The sequence below is a fragment of the Protopterus annectens genome, chromosome 14.part0 (assembly GCF_019279795.1).
Source record: "Protopterus annectens isolate FY-2018-M chromosome 14.part0, PAN1.0, whole genome shotgun sequence".
NCBI lineage: Eukaryota > Metazoa > Chordata > Ceratodontiformes > Protopteridae > Protopterus > Protopterus annectens.
This window is the reverse complement of record NC_056748.1, coordinates 650,503,964-650,531,372: the sequence shown is the minus strand read 5'-3', so window position 1 is coordinate 650,531,372 and position 27,409 is coordinate 650,503,964. Positions and strand designations below refer to the sequence as shown.

The 27,409-nt window shown below is 41.0% G+C and overlaps 1 protein-coding gene across 1 annotated transcript in view; it reads left to right on the top strand.

Annotated features, from left to right (window-relative positions):
* SLC16A9 (solute carrier family 16 member 9) overlaps positions 1-27,409 on the top strand; it is a 453,874-nt gene that overhangs the window by 372,229 nt on the left and 54,236 nt on the right. The window lies entirely within an intron of this gene.

The following is a 27,409-nucleotide window of genomic DNA, read 5'->3' as shown; positions in this document are numbered from 1 at the left end:
GTTACCTCAGTCTGTCTTACAGCAAGATTATAGACTCACACATTGAGATTTATAACAGTTGGCAGAAGGTTTTCAGCCCCAGGACAGACAGCAGCAGTCCTGAGATCTTACCCAACTGTTGCACTGTCAAGACATTTGATGGTTGGCTTTACCTTCATCTGGACTTCTGGTATTTAATTGAAATGTATATGGATGAGTAAGAATATATATGGAGTTTATACAATATTATTTTCTGTCTCTTCCTGGATTCCATTGCTTCCTTGCCAGATGTTTCAGCACTTCATAAACAAGTAGTAATTTTATTTATTTTTTATTTATTTAACTTTTGTTAACTGGGAAAGTCCAACTTGAAACTAAGCCAATTTTCAGTGGATGCCCGGGGAGAAATGCTCCAGACGCATGTCTTTGTAACATGGGAGGAAACCTGAGCACCCGGAGGAGAGCCACATGAATGCAGGGTAGACATGCAGATCCTGCACAGAAAGCACCCCAGCTGAGAATCGAACCAGAGAACCTCTTGCTGTGAGATGACAATGTTACCGCTGCACCACTGTGCTGTGATAGAAGGTTTGTAAGAATCGAAGTGTTTCTACTATGGAACATCATAATACCAGGGCTTCAAATGCAAATGAAGGAGGTGTTGAAGCTCCTCAAGAAAAGAGGCATCCAGGAGATTCCACCACCACAGAGGCTTATGATATTATTCCAGGTTCTTCTTGTGACAGCAAAAACAGAGGACCCAAGACCTGCTGTTTATCTCAACAACATACATTTCTTTATTCCAAAGTAAACCTTTTGAATGGGTCACTGATCACTCCTTCTGCATCTGCTGTTAAGAGACTGAATGTGTTGTTTAGAACCCCCCAACAAACTTAGTTCCACCTCTGAATAGTCAAGGAGAGGGAAAAGTATCACTGTGCTTCAAGAGTTCGGTTGCCTCCTCTGGTCTGTCAGTGTATTGTGGTTAATTAAAGTTATTTTTTGTGATCAGGTAGTGTGATTTTATGTAAATAAATGAAACTAGAAGCACTTGACATTCAAATGATGGCAGATGAAATGGAAATCCTAGCTGAAAATGTAATTCTGGAGGTAGAAATATGGAATGTCAAGACATGAGAGGAGTAATGACCACAACAATAATATACTACAAATAATAAAACATTGAGTGTAATGAATGTTAAGGAAGTGGTGGCATAATGGTGCAGTGGTTAGCATTATTGCCTCACAGCAAGAGGTTCCCCGTTTCGATTCTTGGCTGGGGTGCCTTCTATGCAGAGTCTGCATGTCCTCCATGTGATTATGTAAGTTTCCTCCAGGTGCCCCGGGTTCCTTCCACATTTCAAGGACATGCAGCAGGTGGATTGGACACTCTAAACAGGCCCTAGGTGTGAGTGTGTGTGTGTGTGTGAGTGCATGGTACAGATAAACTGCCGTGGCAGGACTAGCCACCCAGTGGTGTAAATTGTCACTGTTGAAGTGACACCCCAACCCAATGTGCAAAGATGGGAAAAGGGGTTGAAGATGGATGGATGAATGTTAAGGAATTGATAGAAGGTTTGTAAGAATCGAAGAGTTTCTACTATGAAACATCATAATACCAGGGCTTCAAATGCAAATAATCAGTCACTTGACTTCAGAATCTGCCATTAACATGCAACCAAATGAAACACATCAAAACAAGTGATGTCCTATCATATCATAGGTTCATAGGTTCATAGGTTAGTACTAGGCTAACTGTCCTTGTGAGCCATTTAAGCCTAGCCAGTTATCCCTTGTGAGACTCAAACCCTGCACCTTGTGTTTGTAAGGCAAACACCTTAACCATTAGGCCACCCACCCAACCCCTTCATTTTTGCAATGTTCTTTACAATAGGGATCTCCTTCCAAGGGCAGCCTGACATCCGGCCAGTATAGCAAAGCCTTTAGGTTGTAATGGGTATGCCATACATCACTCGTGTGCCCCCCATTCACAGCATAGAGCATAAAGGTGACATTTAGACGTACCAGCCTCAGAATTTTTTTGCCACCAGTCTGAACACCATCTTCAGTCATCAATCTGAATGCTCGTTCATTTGCTGGTTACTATACCACTTTCAGATAAGTGCTCCATTAGAGTTATTTGATTTTCTTATCTTTACTTTGCCTTGTTCTGGTTGTTGGTTGTTGGGGAGATGCCAGTTTGGGAGACAGATTCCCCTTAAAGATTATCACAAGTGGTCTTCTGTTTACCTGCTTCCCATGACCCTACATCTTGTGAGATTTGTCAAGCTTTTATCCGTAAGATGTTGCATAGTTGGCTTTCTTCTCTTGTGATTTACTTAGAGAACCAGTGACTGAAACTGTTGGCCAAGGACACTATGGAAGGATCTTCCCAGCCTGAGGGTCAGCCATGTGTGAAGAAAAAGACCAAGAAAGATCATTCGGATTCTTCGGCTATACCACCTCCACTGGACATCTCTTTTGAGGCTGGAGGATCGTCTGGTCTCCTCCTCGGATTCCTCTGCTGCAAACTATTCAGAAGCTGGCATGGATCCAACTCCATGCATGTTCATGGAGGCCTTGCAGACATCTGCTTTGGTTGTACAGGGGAACCGCGGTGGATAATTACTGAAGGGCCTAGGGATGTTGCTCAGATATTAGTGAGGGAAGAGGTTCTGACTACCATTATAGAGTGTCATCAGGGGTCAGAGCCTCCTAACTTGTTTAAGGCTGCCGTCCCACTTAAAAAGAAGCATAAGAGTAACCATATTTTGCTTGTTCCTAAAGATCCTCAGAGTGCATGGCAAAACTTCAGTAAAGGCCTGTTTAATGCCCTTATGGCTTTGAAGCCTCCTCAGAGTGTTTCTGTTCCTGCTACTCGGTGGTCTTCTATCCCTTGCAAGAGGCCTAGGAAGCAGGATTCCTCTGACGAGGATGCTGATTCTAATGAAGATTAACTTACTTATTACTCTCAGATTTCTTCCCTTCACTCTCCTTTTGAGGGAGATTTCATTTGGTGACACTATTTCCGGAATGATGGAATTTTTCAAATATGACTGTGCTTCAGTGTCTGATGTTCAGAAGGGGTACTAGGAGTATCTACAGATGGAGCCTCCAAGGCCCTCCGTAGTTCTTCCAGTTGTTGCTTCCCTGTTGGATGCTTTTTCTACTGCTTCTCAGGCTCCTGATTCACAATTCCCTGCACCAAAGAAACCTGATAGGTTTTATAAAGTGCCTGGTGACTGCAAGTTCCTTTATAAGTGTCCCTCTGCTGACCCTTCTGTGGTGTCAGTGGCTTCAGATAAGCCCTCCAAATTGTTGTCTTCAACTAAGCTGCTTCCCTCTGATAAAGTCAGCAGAGCCATGCAGAGACTAGGTAAGAAAGTATATACTTCTGCTACCCTAACCTTTAGAGCTGTGAACTATCAGACACACATAACTAGGTGTGTCTGGGCTGTTCTTTCCCAGGCCTGACAAGCCATTTCAGATCTCCCTGATTCTGAAGGGAAGGTCTGTGCCCTTGACTTGCCAGTGGCATCCTCCCAAGTTGCTCACTATTCCATTAAATCCAGCTGTGATGCAGCTGATGATGTTCGTCATGTTACACTGCTGCAGTCATTACACTTGGGTTATCCTGCCGTCAGGCGGTCCCGCAGTCGGCCAGAATTCCAAAGTCTTGGTCCGGCGTCGGTTGCTGTCGCCTCCTCCCTGACGTCAGTGCGACAGGGGTATATAAGATGCAGCCGACGCTATTTTCTTCAGTCTTTCTTGCCGCGCAGTGCCCGAAGCAGAAGCAGTTCGCAAGTGCCGGTCGGCCGACTCCTGAGATTTTCTTTCCGAATCCAGAACTAAAGTCTTCTAAAAGAGCTAAGTACCCCATTGGGGAAACATTTTCTTGCCTCAGACCGATCTCAGTAAAAGTTAATAACTGTGTTTCTTGTGGGAAGCAAATACCTCATAAGGATTTCCACTCCTATTGTATTCCATACCTAGGCCCTGACCACGACATCACTGGTTGTCAGTTTTGTGCTAGGTTTAACAAGCACACTATTAAACGTCGGTTTGATTTTGTCCGACATTATTTTGGTAGAAAATTCAGTTACACCATGCCGTCGGAAATTCCGATGACCGCAATGCATAAAAAGCGCAAGGACAAAGACAGGCATCCGAGGCCCAAAACTGACGACGAGGCCTTTTCTAGGACAGTCGCCGGTTCTCCGGTTTTCAGTGAGGTGCCTACGCAGCCCCTGACGACCGCTTCCACAGAACCACAGACCGCCTCTGACTCCCACGTGGAGCTGGCTGGGCCTTCGGACGCACTAGGTCTTCAGCTTACCAATCCTAAACCTACCGAGGGAACCGAAGTAGCTGAGCAATCCACACTTACAGAGGGTGTTTTCAGACCTACCCAGTTAACCATTAAACCCTCTGCTAAGTCTAAGCCCCCCTTAAAAGCAAAGAAACAGACACCACTCTCTCCAGGACAGGCTTCCATGCCTAAGAAACAAATGCTAAAAATGGCCGAGGACCTAATCACTCTGATCAGGGGGTCCCTTCTCCCTCCTGATAAAAGGCCCAGACAGGATGCAGACTATGAATCTTCTGACCAGGTGTCCATTTCCTCAGACTCTTCCTCAGAACTAGGATATTCTTTGCCCCCTTATGAGGATTCTGATGCTGAAAAATCAATTCCATCAGCCTCTCCGCCTGAGGATTACTCCTTTGGGGAGACCTTACATACCATGAGGGAGCATTTCCATTGGTAAGGTCAGGATTACTTGGAATCCAAGAAAAGGCTCAGAGACTTCCTTTTATTGCCTCAACACAGACCCCTTGCTATCCCGCCAGTCTTAGACATTGTGGATGATGTGTACACTGAATCCAGTTTGAACCCTGACTCCTTACCCCCAGCCCCAGTTAAACCTGATCGATATTACAGAGTCCCTGACTCTCACAAATTTCTGTACAAAAGCCCTGTTGCTGACTCTGAAACTATTTCTCAGGGTCCCAAAGGGATTAAGGCCTCATCAGCAAAAAACCCAGTTCCCTCTGACAGAGATTCCAGAGCATTAGACAGATGGGGAAAGAAGGTATATACGTCTGCAACTTTAACAATGAGAGCCTTGAATTGTCAGTTTCACATGCTAAAATATCAGCAATTTTTGATGTCTCAGTTGAAACAAAAGATGCTTCCAGATTCAGATCCTCCTAACTTAAAAGAAATGCAGGATTTATTGCATGCAGCTGAACAAGTGGGAAAACATACTTTGCAATGTGGGTTTGATTCCTTAGAGGCCTCCTGTAGAGCAGCAGTTACAGGCTCTGTCATTAGAAGGCATGCTTGGTTAAAAGAGCATACATTACCAGATCATGTTAAGGTCAAATTATTGGATGCACATTTGCAGCGAGATGTGCTGTTTGGAGTTAAGGCAGAGGAGGTATTAAAGAAGATGGAGGATAAGGCAAAATCTATGCAAATGGTGAAAGATTTCTTACAGGTTCAGCCTCCTCGTTTTAGCAGAAATTGGCCAACAAAGAATTGGTCCTTTCCAGTCGCAGATAGACCTCGAAGGGGCAGGTACAGACGTCCACGAGGTAGAGGTCAGACACAAGGCCCTTACAGGCCTCGACAATGGGGCACACCAGGCCAGAAAGAAGGGGAAGACAGGCCTCAACCTTATAAAAAACAGACTCAATGACTTTCCACTACAGCTGACAAACTGTTCTCTCTTGGCAGCCCCCTTAGGAGGAAAACTGGCACTTTTCCATCACAACTGGCATTGCATCACCAAAGACAAGTGGGTTCTCAACATTGTATCTCAAGGTTACAGGTTCCATTTTCACACCCTGCCAAGGCTAAAAGGAATGCCAAATCTGACACCAAATCAATGGGCAGAGGTTCAAAAACAAATTACAGCACTCATGGACATGAGAGCTATTCAAAAGGTACCACCACAGGAACAAGGACAAGGATTTTACTCAAGACTCTTTCTGGTTCCCAGAAAGGACAAAGCCTGGAGACCCATTCTGGACCTTTCTACACTAAACACTTACCTGGATGTTCCGAAATTCAAGATGTTGACACTTCAGCAGCTTCTTCCCATGCTGGGTAAGAAAGCTTGGCTCGTGACTTTGGACCTCAAAGAGGCATACCTTCATGTCCCTATCAGACAAAACTGCAGAAGATACCTCATATTTCTAGCTGGTTCAATGCACTATCAATTCGGTGCACTGCCCTTTGGCTTATCTACTGCGCCCAGGGTCTTCAGAAAGTGCCTGGCACCAGTAATTGCATTTTGCAGGCAAAAAGGAATTCAAATTTATCCATACCTGGACTACTGCCTGATTCAAGCAGAGAGCAAGGACATTCTACTAAAGCATCTGGTGTACATAAAAAAGTTATTAAGTTGCCTGGGGTACACAGTAAATGAAAAGAAATCAAAACTAGTGCCCTCGCAACAGATAATATTTCTGGGTACCAGCTTGGACACAACAGCCCAGATGGCTTATCTCACACCAGATAAGCAAGGACAACTGACTCAATATTTTCAATTAATGGCAACAAAGACCCAACTCCCTGCAAGAAAAATTCTGCAGGCCTTGGGCTACATGTCATCTTGCATACTACTAATTCCATATGCCAGACTGCATATGAGGAAACTACAATGGTACCTAAAGAACGTATGGACTCAACACTGTCAAAGTTTGGAAACAGTTGTACCACTAATTCCTTGCCTACAACAGGAGTTTCGATGGTGGGCACAAGCTTGTCACTTCAACAAGGGACAGCCTTTCACTCAACCCACAGCCAGGCAGACACTGATAACAGATGCATTGGATTATGCCTGGGGAGCACACATGGCAGGAAAATGTATCCAGGGCGAGTGGCCCACAGAGCAAAGACATCTCCACATCAATCAAAAATTGATGCTAGCTGTACAAAATGCTATTATAGCTTTCAAGGACCTACTGCATCCAGGACAATTACTATTAAAGACAGACAACACCACAGTTATGTGGTACATAAACAAGCAAGGGGGCACACACTCCTACCCCCTCTGCAGACAAGCCATGACCTTGTGGAACACAGCTCTAAACTACCAAGTTCCTCTGCAAGCACAATTTCTGCCAGGAGAGAAAAACACACTGGCAGACGACCTAAGCAGAAACATTATGGACCCACACGAATGGGAACTGAATCCACAATTATTCAGAATGATAACACAACAATGGTGGAGCCTGGACATAGATCTGTTTGCTTCCCCAAAGAACTGCCAATTACAGAAATTCTGCACAAGGAGCTACCATCCACAGGCATGGAAAGTGGATGCCCTCTCATTCAGCTGGAAAAAACTACAAGTATATGCTTTCCCTCCTTTACCTCTCCTTCCAAAGGTACTCATAAAAGCCAGGCAAGAAGAGCCAAAAATGATACTGATTGCACCAGACTGGCCACGCCAGCACTGGTACCCAATCTTAAAGAACTTAGCACAAGAACCACCCTGGATTTTGCCTCAGATCCCAGATTTGCTGACACAACACAACAATCAGATACTTCACAACCAGCTAAAGACCTTAAACCTAGCTGCATGGAAAATTCCATCGTCAAGCAAGCAATGCCTCTCTCCAAAGCGGATATGGATGTCATTCTGGAGGCCAGAAGACCTAGCACCAGGAAAGCATATTCGGATAAATGGAAGAGATTCTGTGCCTGGAACCAAGCGCACAGCCTTGACCCTCTTGTCCCAAACATTCCTCAGATACTGCAATACTTAACTGAGATGCTGGACAAGGGCCTCTCCTTCTCATCCATCAAGATCCATGCCTCAGCTATCTCTGCTCATTACAACATGGATCCACCATTTTTCTCTAATCCTTTGCTAAAGCAGTACCTCAGAGGGGCTAAAAACATAAGACCGCCCCGTAGACCACCTACACCAACTTGGGACCTCAACTTTGTTTTGGAAAAATTAACTCTACCTCCTTTTGAGCCAGCTAACACAGCAGAATTAAAATACATCTCTTAGAAAACTGCTCTGTTACTGGCAATAACATCAGCATGAAGATTTTCAGAATTACAGGCACTAATGGCAGTGGAACTTTCCTCATCTTCCACCAGGACAGGATGTCTTTAAGAACTAACCCTACATTTATGCCAAAGGTGGTATCAAGTGTGGCTCTAAACCAAACTATTCACTTGCCAACTTTTTATCCGAAACCACAGAACAAAGGGGAGAGACTTCTACATTCTTTGGACATTCACAGACAGTTACGCTTCTACTTGGACAAAACCAATGTTTTCAGAAAATCTGAGCAATTATTGGTAGCATACGCTGCAGGAGCACAGGGAAAAGCCATTTCAAAGCAGACTATTTCAAAATGGATAGGACACTGTATATGTTTCTGCTATACCCACCACGGGAAACCTGTACCTCGCAGCATTAGATCTCACTCCACCAGGTCAACAGCCACTTCAGCTGCCTACCTCAGAGGAGTACCTACCAAGGATATTGTGGAAGCAGCAACATGGAGTTCTGTGCATACCTTCACCAAACATTACCATTTGCCTTTATACTCCAAATCCAGAGCTGGCTTCGCCACTGCTGTACTGCAGGGCCTTATAGCCACCCCTAATGCCTTATAGATACAGCCTCCCTACCTCAGCTTTGGGATTCCACCCAAGTGTAATGACTGCAGCAGTGTAACACGATGAACATAGTACAGTTTTGTACCTACCATAAATGTAGCTGTTCGAGTGTTGACACTGCTGCAGTCCAGGTTACCCTCCTTCCTTCCCCTCTTACTTTCTGGAACTTACCTAGGGCATCTACCCTTTATTACCTATGGGGAGTATTTGCCTGTAACTAAAAATGGTTCTTTGCTTTTCTTTTGTATTGTTTACTAGCAATTTGAATTGCCTACCTGTTTGGGGGCACCTGACATATGGGGCAAGAAAAACTGAAGAAAATGACGTCAGCTGCATCTTATATACCCCTGTCGCACTGACGTCAGGGAGGAGGCGACAGCAACCGACGCCGGACCAAGACTTTGGAACTCGGGCTGACTGCGGGACCGCCTGACGGCAGGATAACCCAAGTGTGATGACTGCAGCAGTGTCAACACTCAAACATCTACATTTATGGTAGGTACAAAACTGTACTTTTCATCTAGGGCTGCTGCTTTTGGATCTGTTTTGAGGAGGTATTCACAGCTCAGACTTCAGCCTTTGCTTGATGATATCAAGATGGATAATAAGCATATGTTTGGTGCTACTGCTGTGGAGTTAAGTCCCTATAAGAAAAGGGTAAGGCCTTGCAGGAGTTGAAGCATATTGTTGTTTCACCTGTTCCAGGTTTCAGAAGAATTATTCTAACAAGCCTGCCTTTGTCTGTAGACAGTCTCGCCATCCCCCAAAGGTTAGAAGGATGGTAGAAGGGTTTCCCCTGCTAAAGCTACCCAAACTCCTCCTTCTCAGTAGCCTCCTTTTCCTGACAAGCCAGGTGCTGTCTTACTGTCATTGCCCAGTTCCTCTCAAGTCACATTTTTCTTTCTCTACATCTTTCCCTGTCCCTTCCTTTTTGGTTAAAGATTATCCAAGACTTCTGGGTTCTTCCCATCATTTTCCAGGGCTATTATATAGTTTGGAATTCTCTTCCCCTTTTTTGGGCTTTCCTCAGGCACAACTGCCCTTTTTTCCAGAGGTGCTTTAGGGCTTTTTTTTTTGATCCCCAGGAAAGAAGGCACCTTGAGATCCATTCTGGATCTTTCTCATCTAAAGACCTTTTTGAAGGTCCCTTCACTTCAGATGCTGTCCCTTCAAACCTTGTTTCTTCTGCTACTTCCTCAGGCTTTTATGGTTTCCCTGGATTTCAAGGATGCTTATCTACACATTCCATTCAGGAAGTTTTTACATTTCTCTATTGCTTCTGTGCATTTTTAGTTCCCTGCTTTGCCCTTTGGCCTTTCTACTGCCCCAAGGGTATTCACCAAATGCCTCACTCCTGTGATTGCTTTCTGCAGATTAAGGGGGATACAGGTATTTCCTTACCTGGACGACCTGCTTATTCAGGCTTCCTCTCCAGAGATATTGATTCAGCATCTACAGTTTGCTATTTCTCTGCTGCAAAGCCTGGGGTATACTGTAAATTTCCAAATGTCATTCCAGACTCCTTCTCAAGATTATGTTTTTCTAGGATGCAGGCTTCACACTGCTCCAATGCTGGCATACCTGCCTCCTCAAAAGGCTTTGACACTGATTGCTTTCTTTCAATCACTTCTTTCTCTAGTTACAGTTACAGCCAGGGAGTTTCTAAGGACTCTGGGATTCATGGCTTCCACCATTTATATGCTGTCTCTGGCCAAACTCCACATGAGAAAGCTTCAGTGGTTACTAAAGTCAGTTTAGCTTCACCATTCTCATCTTTTAGATTTTCTAGTTCCTCTACTTCCATGCCTCAAGCTGGAACTTCAGTCGTGGATTCATCAGTTGTTCCTCAACCTAGGGCTTCCTTTTCAACCTCCAGTCCCCTCTCAGGACCTCTTCACAGATGCCTCAGACATGGGGTGGGGGCCTCCTTTGGTCCTCTGGAAGTGCAGGGCCTTTGGTCTCTTCAACAAAAGAAAGACCACAACCAAAAAGAAATGAGAGCCCTTCTTTTGGCTCTTCAGGCTTTTCATTCTCTTTTCTTTCCAGGGCCCCTCATTATTCTCGCAAACAATACCACAGTGATGTGATATGTCAACAAGCAAGGGGGGGACAAGGTCTTATCTCCTATGCAAGTTAGACCTTCAGGTTTGGGATCTGGCTATCCAATATCAGGTGACCCTTCAAGCAGTTTACATTCCTTCAGGTCAAAACATAGTGGAAGATTCTTTGAGCAGGTCCGTAACACAATTCTACAAGTGGATATTTTACAGGGATGTGTTTCTGGACATTGTCCACCAATGGGGTACTCCTGAAATAGATCTATTTGCCTCCCCTTTGAACAGACAGCTTCCTCTATTTTGTGTCAGAGTCCCTGGCTTCTGGCCTGGAAGGTGTACGCCCACTCTTTATCTTGAAAGAAGATGTTTCTCTGTTCCTTCCCTTCCTCTCATTTTGAAAGTTCTATTCAGGATAAAACAGGATGCCCCCAAAATCTTGCTGGTGACAACCTTTTGGCCCAGACAGCATTAGTTCCCTCTTCTTCTGCACCTAGCCAAGGGTGATCATCACAGGTCACTTCACATGGTGGACCTACTCACACAAGGCAAGGGATCTTACATGCATCCCCACCTGTCCACTCTTCAACTGACATTGTGGGTAATAGGATTTTGATCCCCTACAGACACCTTTTTTCTGAGGACCTGCTTTGGATCCTGCAGGAGGTCAGGAAACTCACTACTAGAAAATCTTACTTATCCAAATGGAAGAGGTTTTCTGTTTGGTGTTTTTCTTATAACCTGGATCCACTTACTCTGGATGTTACTTTGGTTCTTTCTTATTTGTGTGAATTGCTCAATGTGAAGTTGGCATATTCTTCTGTTAAGGCCCGCTCATCAGCTATCTATGCTTGTCTGCCTTTAACTTCCCCTTTAGCCTATTTCCAAATATTTCCAAACACTCATGGGGGATTTCAGTTATCCCAAATCAACTGAGAAACCTACTCTTGCCCTAAAAACACACTTGTGCAAAACTTCCTTGACTTCGTTAACTTAAATGCCCTGGAACAAATTGTTCAAACACTAAGAAGATGAACAAACATACTAATGACTGGTGTCTTAGTCATAGTCTCAAACTAAATGCAAAGAAATACATCCTCATTCCCTTTGGTAAAAACTATGTCACTTCACACTATCAAATTAACAACATTACCCTATGTACCTACAAAATGGTTAGGGATTTGGGATCACAAGTAGACTGCAACCTTAACTTTGACCACCATGTGTCTACTATAGGCTTTCTATGTAGCACACTTGATTAGCAAAGGAGGTTATAACCCCTCTCTATTCGTCACAAATCAAGCCCATAATTGAGTGTAATACACCTTTTGGCATGTACCTTACAAAGCACCTGCAGCAATTAGAGAGACCTCAGAGGTTTCTAACAAAGAGGATCAAGGGACTCCAGCACATGCCTTACACAGACTGACTAAAGTCCCTGTCACTATACTCAGTATTGTATAGACTTCTTAGGGAGATATATTGCTTACAGAGCAATCTCTGACCCAAACCTAATGAATTTGCTGCACATATGTAAATCAAACAGGACTAGAGCTACCTGTTCCAGGGACCTAAATATGGCTTGCGACTTGAATAGGACATACTGGAGGGACAGATTTGTCTCCCAGCAACTGAGGTGCCTTTGGACTAGACTGCCAATTCATGTGAAGCAGAGCACCTCTATGACACTGTTCAGAAAGAACCTGGATGAGTGGATGGTGCACCGTAAGCTTTACTTTAGACAGCGTCCACAACCCTCCTGCATGTGGACAGTCATTACTAAATACAATCCTGGGTGTTGACTAGAGTATCTATGGCATTAAATTGGGATGAAACGGCTACGCTTGAAATGACCTCCGGATCGATAGCCTAGTAACCTCCTGTGATTTCTTCCTGGATATCTAAAGCCATTTCGTTTTGCTATTCTTTTCATGGGAGGAGCATTCCTTCTTTTGTTAAGCTCATTCTACCAGGGCTGTGGCTTCTTCTGATGCTTTTTCAAGTGTTTGGCTACTAATTCTATTCTTGAGGCAGCTACCTGGAATTCTGTGCATACCTTTACCAAGCGCTATAGGTTGTATGTGATTTCTAGGACCAGAACTGGTTTTGCCAGGGCCATTCCCCAAAACGTCCTAGAGGACTTTGCTGGCCCTTCCTCCTCCCACTCCTCCTGAGCTATTGCACTCTCCCTATTGTAAAGAATACTGCAGCAGTGATATGGAAGGACATAGTACAGTTGTGTAAGATCTTACGGAAATGGTAGGTGTCCTTTGCTTCACTGTTGCAGTATTCGCTCCCTCCCTCCTCCCCCCAATCCTTTTTCCTTCTAGATGTGCATGTTACCTGCTAGTATCCTTGGGCTGTCATTCCTACTGGGGGCTTTTCACTTCTGAGGATGGTATGTCCGGATGTCACCTTTATGCAGTCCACTATGCATGGGGAGCATACGTGTAATGTATGAAGTACGCATTACAACCTTAAAGGCTTTGGTATACTGGCTGGATGTTGGGCTGCCCTTGGTAGGGGATCCATATTGTAAAGAATATTGCAACAGTGAAGAGATGGACATCTGCTGTTAATGTAAGATCTTACACAACTGTACTCTCCATTGCACCCTCCACAAGGTGTAAGACGTCATACCCCTTGAATTTATTGATACCAAATCTAGTGTCACACGACATCAGGGAAAGGGGAATATCCCCAAAACAGAAATCAGTAGTCTCTAGCAATCCTTTTTTCAGTCTTTCATAACCAAGAAAGTAATTTTTATAATCTATTGAAGAAGCTAAGTGAAATTTAGCTTGTGGCATATTTCTAGACTGTTGAAAGGACGTATAGAAAAACTCCAAGTAACTGGAATTGACAGTGTTGAGTTTCTGCTAGTTGAACAGGTTGCCATGAACCTAATTATGCAACAGGCAGCTGAAGTGCAAATAGAAAGGAGGAACTGGGTAGCTAAGAAGAAAATGTGGATTTGTAATTAGTTGTAGTTGAGGATAAGATATGATAATTTTTTAAATATCTTCAGTAAGTGATATGAGTGTCTTAGGATACATAGCAGTTATTGTGACAGCTTATAAATTAAAATAAATTAGATAAAATTTTTTGATATTGCATTACAGTTCTGTTGATACTCAGTACAAATGAAGTGCTAAAACTGGGGACTTTACCAATTAATTTTAAGTTGGGACCATGGAAATAACCATAAAAATTATGATGGTGGAATGTATGGGGGGGGGGTTAAAAAAACAGCAACACAACCATGCTATGATAAATTAAATGGCTGGCTTTACTAGATGCAGCCCAGTGTAGGTTAGGATGCAAGTGTCAACATAGCGTGGATCTGTCAGGGACAGTGTTCCAAAAGGAAGCCTTGCAGTTGAAAATGGCAGTCTCTGTGCAGATAGTAGACCTCACTAGGATAGATCACATGACCTGGGCTCATTTGTATGCTAGTAGCCTGTTAACCACAGTGTGCATTCATGCTTGCAATGAAGCACAACAGCTGTACAACACAAGCTCAGCTGACAACTCATACAAGGGCCACACAAGAAAGTGGCAATTTGTTTATCATATTATTGGGAAGGAAATGGGATGATATGATAATCAAAAGGGGGGAAGAGCAAGCAGTGCAATGGACAGAAAAACAACGGGAAGGGAAAAGTGGCATGGGATGGTAAAGGTGAGTGATTTTCTTTGGTGGGGGTGGACTTTTGCCTTTTTTTATTTTTTAGAGAAGATGGGTAGAGAAGGAGGCAAGTTAGAGGGATGATGCATGTAGGAAACAGAGCATGGGGCAGGCATACATATAACACAGACAAAGACTAACAGGGAAAGTGCTGATCCAAAAGGTGGCCACAAAGAAGATATGCAGACAGAAAGTGGGTGGGCAATTGATGAGGAAGACTAGACAACAAACAGGGGAGAGTGGGTGATAGCGTGTGTTGAGCACCTGCCAAATTTCTCCACCAGGGAACTCACCCATAAGTCTGTCATTACCAAGGCTAACATTGTGGGTGGGCTTTGCCACTATTTGAATGATGGTCAGGACTGTGCAGCTTTGTGACTCTGCTAGTTGCATGAGGATGTTCAGTATGGTGCTAGTCTGGGTCTTAAGTCACTGGTTCATATCAGTTCTGCCAGGTGAAGCAAGAGGGTTACCCTGTGCTACTTCTTGATGAAAAGTCAACAACTGTCCACTGGCGAATCATAACCAGAGGCCAGTAATGACCACACCAGGTCTCTTTCCACAGGAAGGCCTTCATCACCTTCCAGAAAAGCTGACAATGGAACTGCCGAGGAACCAGCAGTTGTTGGTGAGGCCAGTGCAGGATGTGGTGGCCACCTCCACACCACATCCCGTTCCATAGCTGACACTGCAGAGCATGTGAACATAAATGGAGAGAAATAAAATAACAAAAAATAATAATGCTAATAAAAAGATGATAGAGAGAGAATGTGAGCAGGGTAAAAACAATGATGGAAGTATGATCATTTTGTATGATGGGACCTTAAAGAAAAATGCAGTCAGCAGAGCAATGGTGATATAAATGCCTGGTGAACTCCTGTGATAGCACCAGGGAATAATAGTACATGTTTACTTAATATGATAACCAGATTCAAGAAGCTGAAAATGTTTTTGCACTGCAGAAATAAAATACATATCTGCAGTTTGAATGTTCCACTTGAGTTTTTGAAGCAGCTCAGAATTTTTTAGCACCTTTATTACATTAACACTCAAGACAAAGGCAAACATAAATTTATATAAAAGAAAACAAACCATATTGACATGTTCATAGTTACAAACATTATGCATCATATACATTCTTGTATCCAGTTATCATCAGTCCAGTATTACATAAATTGCTCAACTGCAGTCACCCTATAAACCTCACTCTTTCTGCAAAACATTATTCTGAATGTTTTGTTCCCACAGTTTCCATTTTATTGTAATTTAGTCTTACTTTTTTCTAAAGATCAAACTTCCATTTTTTATATCTGCTACAATATTCACTACTTCAAATACAGTTGGTTTAGACTTTGATTACCATTTTCTAGTAATTGTTTTTTGGCAGCCACCAGAATTAAACTTAGCAAAGCATTACTATGTTTAGGCAATTCAAAGCCCAAGAAAGTCTGTAACCACAACAAATATCCACACATGATACAGAGTGCCTGGTGCCTGGTTCTTGCATGGAATAGCACTCCTGTATCATGTGTGGCAATTCAGATCCTGTATCCCTGCTCAAAAAAATACATTTCTTAGTTGCACCCATTTGCTTACCCAATATTTCTGACAGAGTACACTGCAGTGAATTTTTAAAGTCTGCCAACTCATTACACTGGCAAAACATATGTCCTCAGTTACTTCTTTCTTCCCCATGACACCTCCAGTGTTTGGCATCAGTGTAAGGAAAACATCTTTGGAGTCTCTTTGGGATATAAAAATACTAATGCAGACACTTACAAGCAAAAATCCCAACTCTTCTAGAATTTTGTTGCACATTAAGGAGTCATACATATGTGCTCTCATTGTCTCCTTGTGAATTGCTTATCCAATTTCTCTTCCCAGTGTTTTCTAACATCCTCTGACTGATTCGCAGACTTACCATGAAGTATTTTATATGACCTATTAATTATCTCTTTTTAACAGCATCTTCTGTTCTAGATTAAACTGAAATTTCTACCAGAATAAGTCTTCAGTTTATGATTCTCCTATCCCCTTGTCTTTGTCTATACTCTTGATATCAATCCCTGTTAGGGAAGGCAGTGTCTAGCCTGCAGTCCCTCTCTAGGTTTTTGCTCCCAATACCTTGATTTCTTTGCCAATTTCTGCCAGTAAATTCTAGGCCTCTGTTGCCTGTTCTCTGTACCCCTAATTGCAGTCTTCCCTATTGTTAGAATCTTCTTTCTGTATTCTAACGTTGGCTTAGTTCTTAGAATACTTTCTGCTTCTTTATATTCTGTATGGCTGTTAGTCTTCTTATGGATGTGCATCCAAAATCCTACATTCTCCTTATTTTTTAACCCCCCTCTCACACTTTATCATTAAGCTTTCTGCTTGTGTTATGTATATGAGCCTTAACTGTGTAGCTCTAAAATATTCCTTCAAATCAGGTAATCCTAAACCACCTTGTTCTATTCGAAGGATCAACTTGTCCGATTTGACCCTTGTCCTCTTCCCCTCCCAGATAAAATCCTTCATTTCTTTATTAGTTACTGTCCACAACTTCTCTTCTGTTTGATAAAAATATGCCCGACTTCTGTATAAAACTAAAGGCACTAAAACCATTTTCAGTGCTTGTATATTGCTAGCTATATCCATAAACAAGAGCTTCCAGTTTCCTTGTTTTTGTATAATTTTTTGTTTAGTCTCTTCTCACATATCCTTAGCTGCCGTAACAGAATCATTTTTAATAAATATTCCTAAGTATTTCTATTTCCAGTTTGGTGTATCATGGTTTTAGCAATTTTCCTAAGTACTTAATTTTATTGTGTCCTGTTATATGTAGGTATTGCTTGACAAATTCATGTCTGGGTATGTAGTTTAAAGCTAAAGCCTTTGTTTTGCCTTCATTAATTTTACATCCCGAAAAGACTTTGAAATGTCTCAGAATTTTCCACAACACTGACATATTCTTTTCTGGTATTTTATCAGATACAAAATAATATTGTATGCAGATAAAGCCAACTTTTCTTGATTACTATAGCAATCATATCCTTGATTTTCTTAGTCCCTTATTTTCTTTGCTAGTGTTTCTAAAAATAAAGGAAATAACAAAAGGGAAAGAGGACACGCCTGACTGGTTCCTTTGTTCAGGCACAATTTATCAGAGAGGAACCCTCTCACTTTAATTTTTGCTTCTGATCCTTCAGCTATCCTCCTATTTAACCTTATGATTTTGTTAGGAAATACAAAATGCCCCCATTGCACTGCTAATAAAATCACAGCTTACTCTGTCGAACATTTTCTTTGCATCAAGACCCACCAACAACAGCAATATATTTTTTTACATTCTGTTTCCCTCTGGATAATCATTGTTTTATTAATGTTGTCAAATATTTGCCTCCCCTCCTCAAAACGACATTGATCCATATATGTCAGGTTTGGCAACACCTTTGCCATTCATTTAGCTATTATAGACAACCACATTATAATCATGGCTTAAAGTTGAAATTTGCCTTTTTGGAACTGGGTCTGATGGATCTTTACCATCTTTAGGTTTTACAGCCACCACAGCTTTCTTCTGGAGTGTGAGTGCTACCCCTCCTTTTAAAATACTGAAAAATATTCCAGATCTTTATCAGTTTGTTCCTTCCTAGCTTACAAACTTCAACAAGAATGCCATCTATTCCTGTGGAATTTCCTGTAGATTGATAATATGTCACCGTTTTTATCTCGTCTCCTCCTATCTTTGCTGTTAATTGATGAGCCTCATCTACCTCTAACCTTGGAATACTTAAAGTCTTCTATAAATATTTCCAGTTGTGCTTTTTTTTTATTTCTACATTCCTGTGCTTTATGCAAATGTTTATTAGATGTCTGAAATATTTACAATACCTCTACAGGATCTCTGGTTATTTTTCTTGTTATAGGCTCCCTACCTATGGCAGCAACCTTTTCTACTTGCTGTTGTAGTGCTAAATGTTTTTTGTGCTCTGAAGTTATTTAAAAAAAAAAAAAAAAAGTTGCTTTACAGTAATCTTTCTTACCATGTGCATATTACCTAGGGTTTCACATCATATCGTCGAAAGCTCATTTCATCGAATCTCAAAACAGCGAGACCAAATCGTCGAAAACTCAAATCATCGAAAACTCATAACATCGAATCTCAAATCATTGAAAACTACAAAGCAACTAGAAATAACATCCCAGACACTGTTTACTATGTTTATGCAGGGGGGGGAGCCCCCTGCACCCCTCACACCCCCCAAAAATTAAATATACCAACTCCAAGGTTGCACTATAGTGGGGGAAAAAGGTAATTTCCTAACCCCACTGAAGTGCGACCTTGGAGTTGGTATATTTAATGTATTTTACATAGTAAAAACTCTGAGATGTTATTTCTAGTTGCTTTGTAGTTTTCAGTGATTTGAGATTCGATGTTATGAGTTTTTGACTATTTGAGTTTTCGACGATTTGGTCTCACTGTTTTGAGATTCGATTAAATGAGCTTTCGACGATATGAAGTGAAACCATTACCTAGATACTCTCTTATTTTCTCTTTAGCACTCCACATTTGTGCCTCTTCTTTTTCTGTGAGATTCTCTTTATTCTGCAGTGCTTTAACCTTTGTCAGCCCCTTTAAATAATTCTTGTTACCTCTTAACCATATCACTTTTTATTTCTACATTGTTTTTAAACTTCACATTCGTTTTATCCCACTCACTAGCTATAACGTCTGAAGAAATTTCTCTCTTCCCTAAATTCTTTAATAATTTCCACTACCTATTCCTTAAATTTCTGTCTTTTTAGGAAGCACCAGTGTCTCATTTTTACTTCATTACACTGCATTTTTATCTTAGTTGTTATTGGTATATGCTCTGAAATAGTTATTAGATGTGTGCCAAAGCTTTCAATTAAATGCACATGTTCCTGTGAAATACAATTTCTGTCTAGTCTAGGCCAATTGTTGTACCTTGGAGAATAATATGGAAATTCTTTGTGTTCCTGCTATTGAATTCATGTCTTCCATACCAAATATTTTCATAAATTCCTTCAGAAATCTACCTTTTTTGTTATATTTTCTCTTCTAGAACCAGCAGATACATCCTTAGTGCTGCAAATCAAGTTCTGTCCCCACCTATAGTAATATTCCCTGCTGAAAGATGACTATTTCTTCCAAAATTCCTTAAGTTCCATAGGAGCAGTTTTAGATGGAGTATAAGTATATGCCAGTGTAATCCTCCTCCCTTGCCAGCAGCACATTACCACCACAATCTACCATTACTATATTTTCCCTTTTCTATCACTATTGGAGCTCCCATATCAGTCCTGAAGTCCTTTCTTTATCATATTCACATGGTTACTTCTTTCCAAGTGTGTCTCCTGCAGTATTGCTATTTGTACTCTGCATTTCTTAATATAAATCAATACTCTTACCTTTGTCTTTACCTGTGAGGCCATTCATTTTACAAAATAATATATTTAGTGTAGCCATTATGATAAGAAGTTATTATTCCCACCTATTATATATGACAGATTTTTTTAAATGTCTATTTCCAACTTTTGTGCTACACGCACCCACAAATGTTTGGCAGGTTGGTCCTTTGTCAGCCCCTTTAAATAATTCTTGTTACCCCTTAACCATTCACTTTTTCTTTTATTTCTACACTATTTTTAAACTTCACATTCGTTTTATCCCACTCACTAGCTATAACGTCTGAAGAAATTTCTATCTTCCCTAAATTCTTTAATAATTTCCACTACGTATTCCTTAAATTTCTGTTTTTTTAGGAAGCACCAATGTCTCATTTTTACTTCATTACACTGCATTTTTATCTTAGTTGTTATTGGTATATGCTCTGAAATAGTTATTAGATGTGTGTCAAAGCTTTCAATTAAATGCACATGTTCCTGTGAAATACAATTTCTGTCTAGTCTAGGCCAATTGTTGTACCTTGGAGAATAATATGGAAATTCTTTGTGTTCCTGCTATTGAATTCATGTCTTCCATACCAAATATTTTCATAAATTCCTTCAGAAATCTACCTTCTTTTGTTATATTTTCTCTTCTAGAACCCGCAGGTACATCCTTAGTGCTGCAAATCAAGTTCTGTCACCACCTATAGTAATATTCCCTGCTGAAAGATGATTATTTCTTCCAAAAATTCCTTAAGTTCTATAGGAGCAGTTTTAGATGGAGTGTAAGTACATGCCAGTGTAATCTTCCTCCCTTGCCAGCAGCCCATTACTACCACAATCTACCATTACTATATTTTCCCTTTTCTATCACTATTGGAGCTCCCATATCAGTCCTGAAGTCCTTTCTTTATCATATTCACATGGTTACTTCTTTCCAAGTGTGTCTCCTGCAGTGTTGCTATTTGTACTCTGCATTTCTTAATATAAATCAATAATCTTACTTTTGTCTTTACCTGTGAGGCCATTCATTTTACAAAATAATATATTTAGTGTAGCCATTATGATAACAAGTTATTATTCCCACCTATTATATATGACAGATTTTTTTTAAATGTCTATTTCCAACTTTTGTGCTACACGTACCCACAAATGTTTGGCAGGTTGGTCCTTTATACAGTTTTTTGTCATCTCCCTCTGAACCTATGTCATATTTTACAAGCCTTTTTTTAATTAAAATAATAAAAAATAAATAAAAAGAAGAACAGCCACACCCCCAGAGCACTTGCATAACCTGTTAACTTAAAGCAAACACACAAAACTGTGTATATCTTCAAATAATGAAGTTTACCCTCCTTGTAGGAATAATTATCCCAAATTGACAGCTGCACCCACAGGCATTAACTAACCTAAAATCAAGGTTATCCATTCTAAAGTGCATGCTACAGCCCATGCTCCTACTTATACTAATTGCTGTCTGTTCTTGTATTTGTACCCCTCCCAGATGTTAAAAATAGCTTATATGCTTTCAGAAAACTTTTTTTTTTGCCTTTAGAAAAAGTACACTGGCTATCTTTAAATAAAACTAAATTATGCACTGTTCTATTAAATACATTACAATATTTAATTACTAGAAAAGGTGCAATCTTCTTTTCACTTCCAGTACCTTCAAACTTTATTTTTTTACAGAGCTGCTTGCCCATATACCATTTCATTTTATGTTTCTTTCAGTAAACAATGTCCAGACCTCTCAATTTATTGCCTTCACCTTTAGTCAGCCTGTTTCCATGGAATTATAAGAACAGAATATACTTCTTAGCTCATAATGAACATTTATTTGCTAAAGGAAGACTGTTCGTTACAATGTGGGCTCTAATTTTTAAAACCCACTTGTTTACACAAAAAAATGTCATTAGATTAAGCCAAGGGCATTAATCCAGACATTCACCTATGTAAAAGTAAAATAAAACATTTCAACTCTACGTATATTATTGTCAGTGCACTATTATACCCCAGCCCTCACCCCAAAAGCCAAGATTACAGTATGTTAAATTAAACTTGCTTTTGTCTAGCCTTTTCTCTTTTTTTGTTGTAATGCTTACATTTCTTAAAACTAAAAAAGAAAAAAGTACTTGTTTACTTCAGTATCTTTATCACATACAAAAATCACTAAAAATGCATTATTATGTAACATACACTTTATGTCATGAAATGTTTAATACAAGTACTGTTAAGAACAAAAATTGTTTTACTTAATTTTTTCTTTCATTTTTTTTTTCCCTTTTATTGTCCTTCCAAACATTAATGACATAAAGTAGGGTATATGTCTGGAAGTCCCTGAACAGGTTTAAAAGAATCAACAAAAATCCAGTCTTTCTCAGTTACTTTTTCTTGTAAAGTCATATTTCAAAAATGTTATTGTTGCTTTATAGTCTCACATTTATTGAGTAATTTTAATGTTTGTGGTCTTCTTCCTGTTCATCCCCATCTTTCAACCCAGACTCTGGCTAATTCTAAGGTACTCCCAATTCTTTTAGTCAACTTCTGTGCTTTTTTTCTGTTTCTCAAGCACTTTTCTTTGGAACATTTGAAAAGGATTCACTGGCAAAGTCTGTCTATGAATTTTACTGTAAGAATGAGAAGCAGAAAACGCTTCTGTTTGGTGGCTCACTTTTTGTTGCATATCCTTTTGTATTTCCTCCTTAGTCTATTCTGCATAAAACAATGACTGTGATCCTACAGGAAAACAATATTCTGAAAACATCTGGGTACAACAGCTTTATTCTCACACCTGCCTCTTGACATTCCCTTCGAGGGTACTTAGGGTATTGTTGTTGATTTGAAAGTGTGAATGACATTGTTTGTGCTGAAAGGAATGATGATGCATTTTTTTGCATTTAGTTTGATACCATGACTAAGACACTAGTGACTGGTCTGTGTAAGACCCTCCTGGGGTATACTGATATCATTTGGGGATTCAGCATTTGCATCCAGTTTGCAGTCATCTGTTTTCAGATCAACTGAAAGAAAACCAACAACTTGTTAATTGATGAATAACTGTAGATTTATCTTAACATGAAGCATCAACTACTGGACTGTTTTGACTCTGTTAAACTTGTAGGGGGACTCCAAAGTGACAAGAGAAGCTTGTACATGAAGGCAACTGTGGATCTGGTTCTTATGTTACTATGGAGATAAGATAGGGTCTATTTTATATAATCAAACACTTAAAAAAGTGAACGCTGATTGATCGACCTAATTTAAGCGAAAACTTACAATCTCGAACTGTCAGATCAGCGATTTTTTTCCCAGGGAAAAAAATTGCTGATCCAAAACACATACACACAACTCAAGCACACCAAACAAACAGAAATCCACACACATACACCTAAAATCTGATACCTAACCATACAGTAAACTATGCACACACCACTAACTACCCACTTACCTTAACCCAAACCCTAACCCTAAGGTCCGTCGCTATCACACACTCACCTCACCTGCTCCCTAACCCTAACTCACTTAAATCCGCCCTAACCCTCATGTCCACTCAATTGCGCACACACCTAACCTGAACCCTAACCCTAACTCACCTAAATCACCCTAACACTCACATCCACACAATCGCACACTTACATGAATCCAACCGGTAACTTTCCACCATAACACTGAAAATACCGAAGCAACAGAAACGGACAGCCAAATTCTTTCCCTAGGAAAAAATTCGAGTTTCTGTTGCTTCGATATTTTGCAGTTTCGCGAAAATAAGTTTGATCAATCAGCGTTCACTTTTTTAAGCGTTCGAGGATATAATATAGACCCAGCTGATAAGGGTGATAAAATACTTTTTTATCTCTGTGGCTAAAAGATAGCATTTTCTGAAAGCATTCAAACTATTTTCGATATCTGGGAGAGGAAAAAAGATAGGACAAAACAGACAGCACTTAGTGTAAGTAGAAGCACAGGCTGTACCAAGCTTCTTAGTGTGGATAACCTTCATTATAGGTCAATTCAAGTCTGAGAGTGTATCTGTCAGTCTGAGCCAATTGCCAAGACCAAGGGTTAAATTTCATTATTTGAAGTGTACTTAGTTTTGGTTGTCTATATTAAGTTACTAGGTTCTGTTCTGTATGTGTGTGTGTGTGTGTGTGTGTGTGTGTGTGTGTGTGTGTGTGTGTGTGTGTGTGTGTGTGTGTGAGTGTGTGTGTGTTTGAGGGTTTTCATTAAAACAAAAAGTCTTGTAAGATGAGACAAAAGTTCAAATGGTTGTGACAGGAGACAACTGTATAAAAGATCAACCTGCCAAACAGTAGTGTGTGCATGAAACTAGCCATTTAAAAAAGTTGTTATACGTAACGGGTGGGAATAATAACATCTTGTCATAGTGGCAACACTTTCCTAAAGCTGTTGCCACCCCTATAGTGCCTTTTTTATGCAAGGTTCAAAGGACAAAACCACCACCATAACAGATACAAGCATGCAAAATCTGAAGGTAATGCTACTCAATGCTAGAAGTCTAAACCTCAAAATGGACTCTCTCGAGGCACTCCTAAAAATGGAGTACATCGATAATATCTGTGCAATAACTGAGACATGGTTCAAGGCTTTAGAGAGCACCCCTGCAGTACCAGGCTACAACTCTTACCACACTTTTCAGCCACAAAACCAAGACTGAAACACTAAAGGTGGAGGAGTGTCCAAATTACCAAGGATATTCACACCTCCAGGCTAGTTGCCCAACACAATGCATCTGAAATTATCCAGGTGCAACTAAAACTAGGTAAGACTGCAATCCAAATTGTAGCTTGCTACAGATCCCCCACCATGCTCTAAGATTCTCACTACACCTTTCTAAACATACTGGAAAATATTAAGATACAACCAAACACCCTAATACTGGGTGATTTCAACTACCCTGTCATTAACTGGGAAAACTACTCGGGTAACAACTCCTTTTCCCAATGGTTCTTGGAATTCATAAATTCCATTGCCCTGGATCAACTAATCCATTGTGCCACCAGGGGCTCCAATATCCTAGACCTGGTCATTACCAACATGGGAGATAGATGCTCCACACCAGTTCTCACCCCTCATTGGTCAGGTCTGACCATAAGCAAATTATCCTTGACATCCACATCCCACCCACACCCCCCAGTAAGGAAACCTCCTTAAAAAACTTTTCCAAAGCCAACTTCATGTTACTGAAGTCAGAAGTGACAAACTTCATGACACCCATGCAGACGGGATCTAAAAGTTTGACTGTAGAATCCTAAACTAAGGCACTGTATGAGCACATCCACTCGTGCATGAATTGTGCCATCCCAAATAGAACCAAAATGCTCTCCTCCAAAAAAGGAAGCCAATCTGGTGGTCCCCTGCTATAAACAAACTATACAACAGAAGGAAGAACCTATTGCAGAAAAGAGGAAACTCCCAGGATGCAAAAAACTCACTCACCAGCCTCAGTAAGAAGCTGAGATCCCTCATTAAATCCTCAAAAGCTAGTTACGAAAATAAAATTGCCAAAGATTCCAAAGACAACCACAAGGCATTCTATAGTTATATCAAGAATCTAAATGGCAATGCTCAGATCTGCTCTGAGCTACAACAGAATGGCATTAAATATACTGATTCCAAGGATACTGCCAATATCCTGGCAGATCAGTTTAGTGCCAACTTCACCCCCTCTCACCCCTTAAAAGGCCCATCTCAATACCAAAAGATTGCCAAATTCCGGTAATCACGGCCACACAGGTGGAAACCGTACTCTCCAAAGCTAAGAATACAGCATCCATGGGACCAGATGACATCCCAGGCTATATACTATATGAACTACAAAATGAACTGGCACCTCACCTAAGTGTCATGTTTAATCATAGCCTCACCTCAAGCTTCATGCCCACTGAGTGGCGCACAGCTACAGTTATCCCACTCCACAAGGTGGATCCACCTTGGATCCCGGGAACTACCATCCCATCAGTCTGACAAGCCTGATCTGCAAGGGCATGGAATGCATTATCATGGAACTTATAAACAAAGACATTGGCAACCTTCAAACACTGGACCCCACCCAGTTTGTGAATGGCCGATCTTGTCTCCTGAACCTGATTGACTTCTTTGAATCAGTCTCCAGAACTGTGAACGAGGGTAAGGCGGTCCACAAAGCCTATCTGGACCTCACCAAGGCCTTCAACACCATCTCCCACTCTGGAGTCATAGATAAACATACTAAGCTGGGCATAAATCCCTATGTCACTCGATGGGTTGCCAACTGGCTTACTGACAGAACTCAGACTGTAAAAGTAGCCGACTCCAAATCCAGCTCCAGACAAGTGACAAGTGAAGTACCTCAGGGTTCAGTCCTGGGACCACTCTTGTTTGGAATCTACTTCTCTGAAGTACAGGCCAACACTAAGGGACTTGATTTACAAAGTTCGCAGATTACTGCAAATTGGGAGTCATTATTGAATCCCCAAATGATGTGGATATTCTACAAAAGGACCTTACAGAAACAGATGCCTGGTGCCAGAGCCATGGGCTCAAGCTTAATGCGAAGAAATGTATAGTTATCCCCTTTGGAAAAAAACATGTACCCATGAATTTCCACATAGGTGGCAGTACACTAAACATCGAAAGTCTGATGAGAGACTTAGGGACACAGGTGGACAGTGGTCTCACTTTCGATAACCACATTGCCACAATAGTCAGGAAATCCTTCTATATGGCACACCTCACCACTAATGGCTTTTCATCCAGATAAAAGGAAGTCATTGTCCCACTGTACTCATCCCTCATTAGACCCATTATAGAGTATAATGCCCCGTTTGGTATGTACCTCACAAGACATCTGCAACAGCTGCAAACGCCACAGAAATACCTCACTAAAAGAATCACATGCCTAAAGCAGATGCCATATGCTGACTGTCTAAAAAAACTCCAGCTATACTGTGTGGCATATCGTCTGCTCAGACGCGATCTCTGCTTAACATACAAGGCCATGTCAAACCCTGAGCTGTTGGACATGCTCCACTTAAAGAAATCCCAATCTTTCAAAGCCACACACTCCAGGGATCTAAACCTTGTCATCTCAATGAACAAAACATGCTGGAGGGATAGGTTCCTGACCCAGAGACTCCCCATACTCTGGAATAGACTGCCCATACATGTCAAGCAGAGCACCTCCTTGGCCCTCTTCAAAAAGAACCTTTATGACTGGATGAGAGATAGGAAATTCACCCCGGGGATCATGTCAGCCACCCTGCTAGACAGTGGTCCAGAGAAGTAAATATCGTGGGAAGAAATATCCAGGGAATTGTTATGGCTAGGCTTGTATAGGCCCTAGGGCCGATAGCCTAGTACCAACCTATGAACCTTTATTATCTTTTAATGTGAATGGTTTCACAGGTATATAAGAAAGAAAATAGTGAACTATATTAAAAATGTGGAGTGCAAAAAACTATGATACAGGAGACACATTTGGAAAGAACTGAGCATGTGAATTTGGTTAAGAAAGGATTTCAGGATTGTTATTCAGCAGAATATATGGAAAAATGAAAAGGGAAATACTCATATTACTTGTTAGAGGAGTTCCAGTAGTGATAGAAGAAGAGAAAATCAGATAATAAATGGTAGATTTGCAGTAGTAAG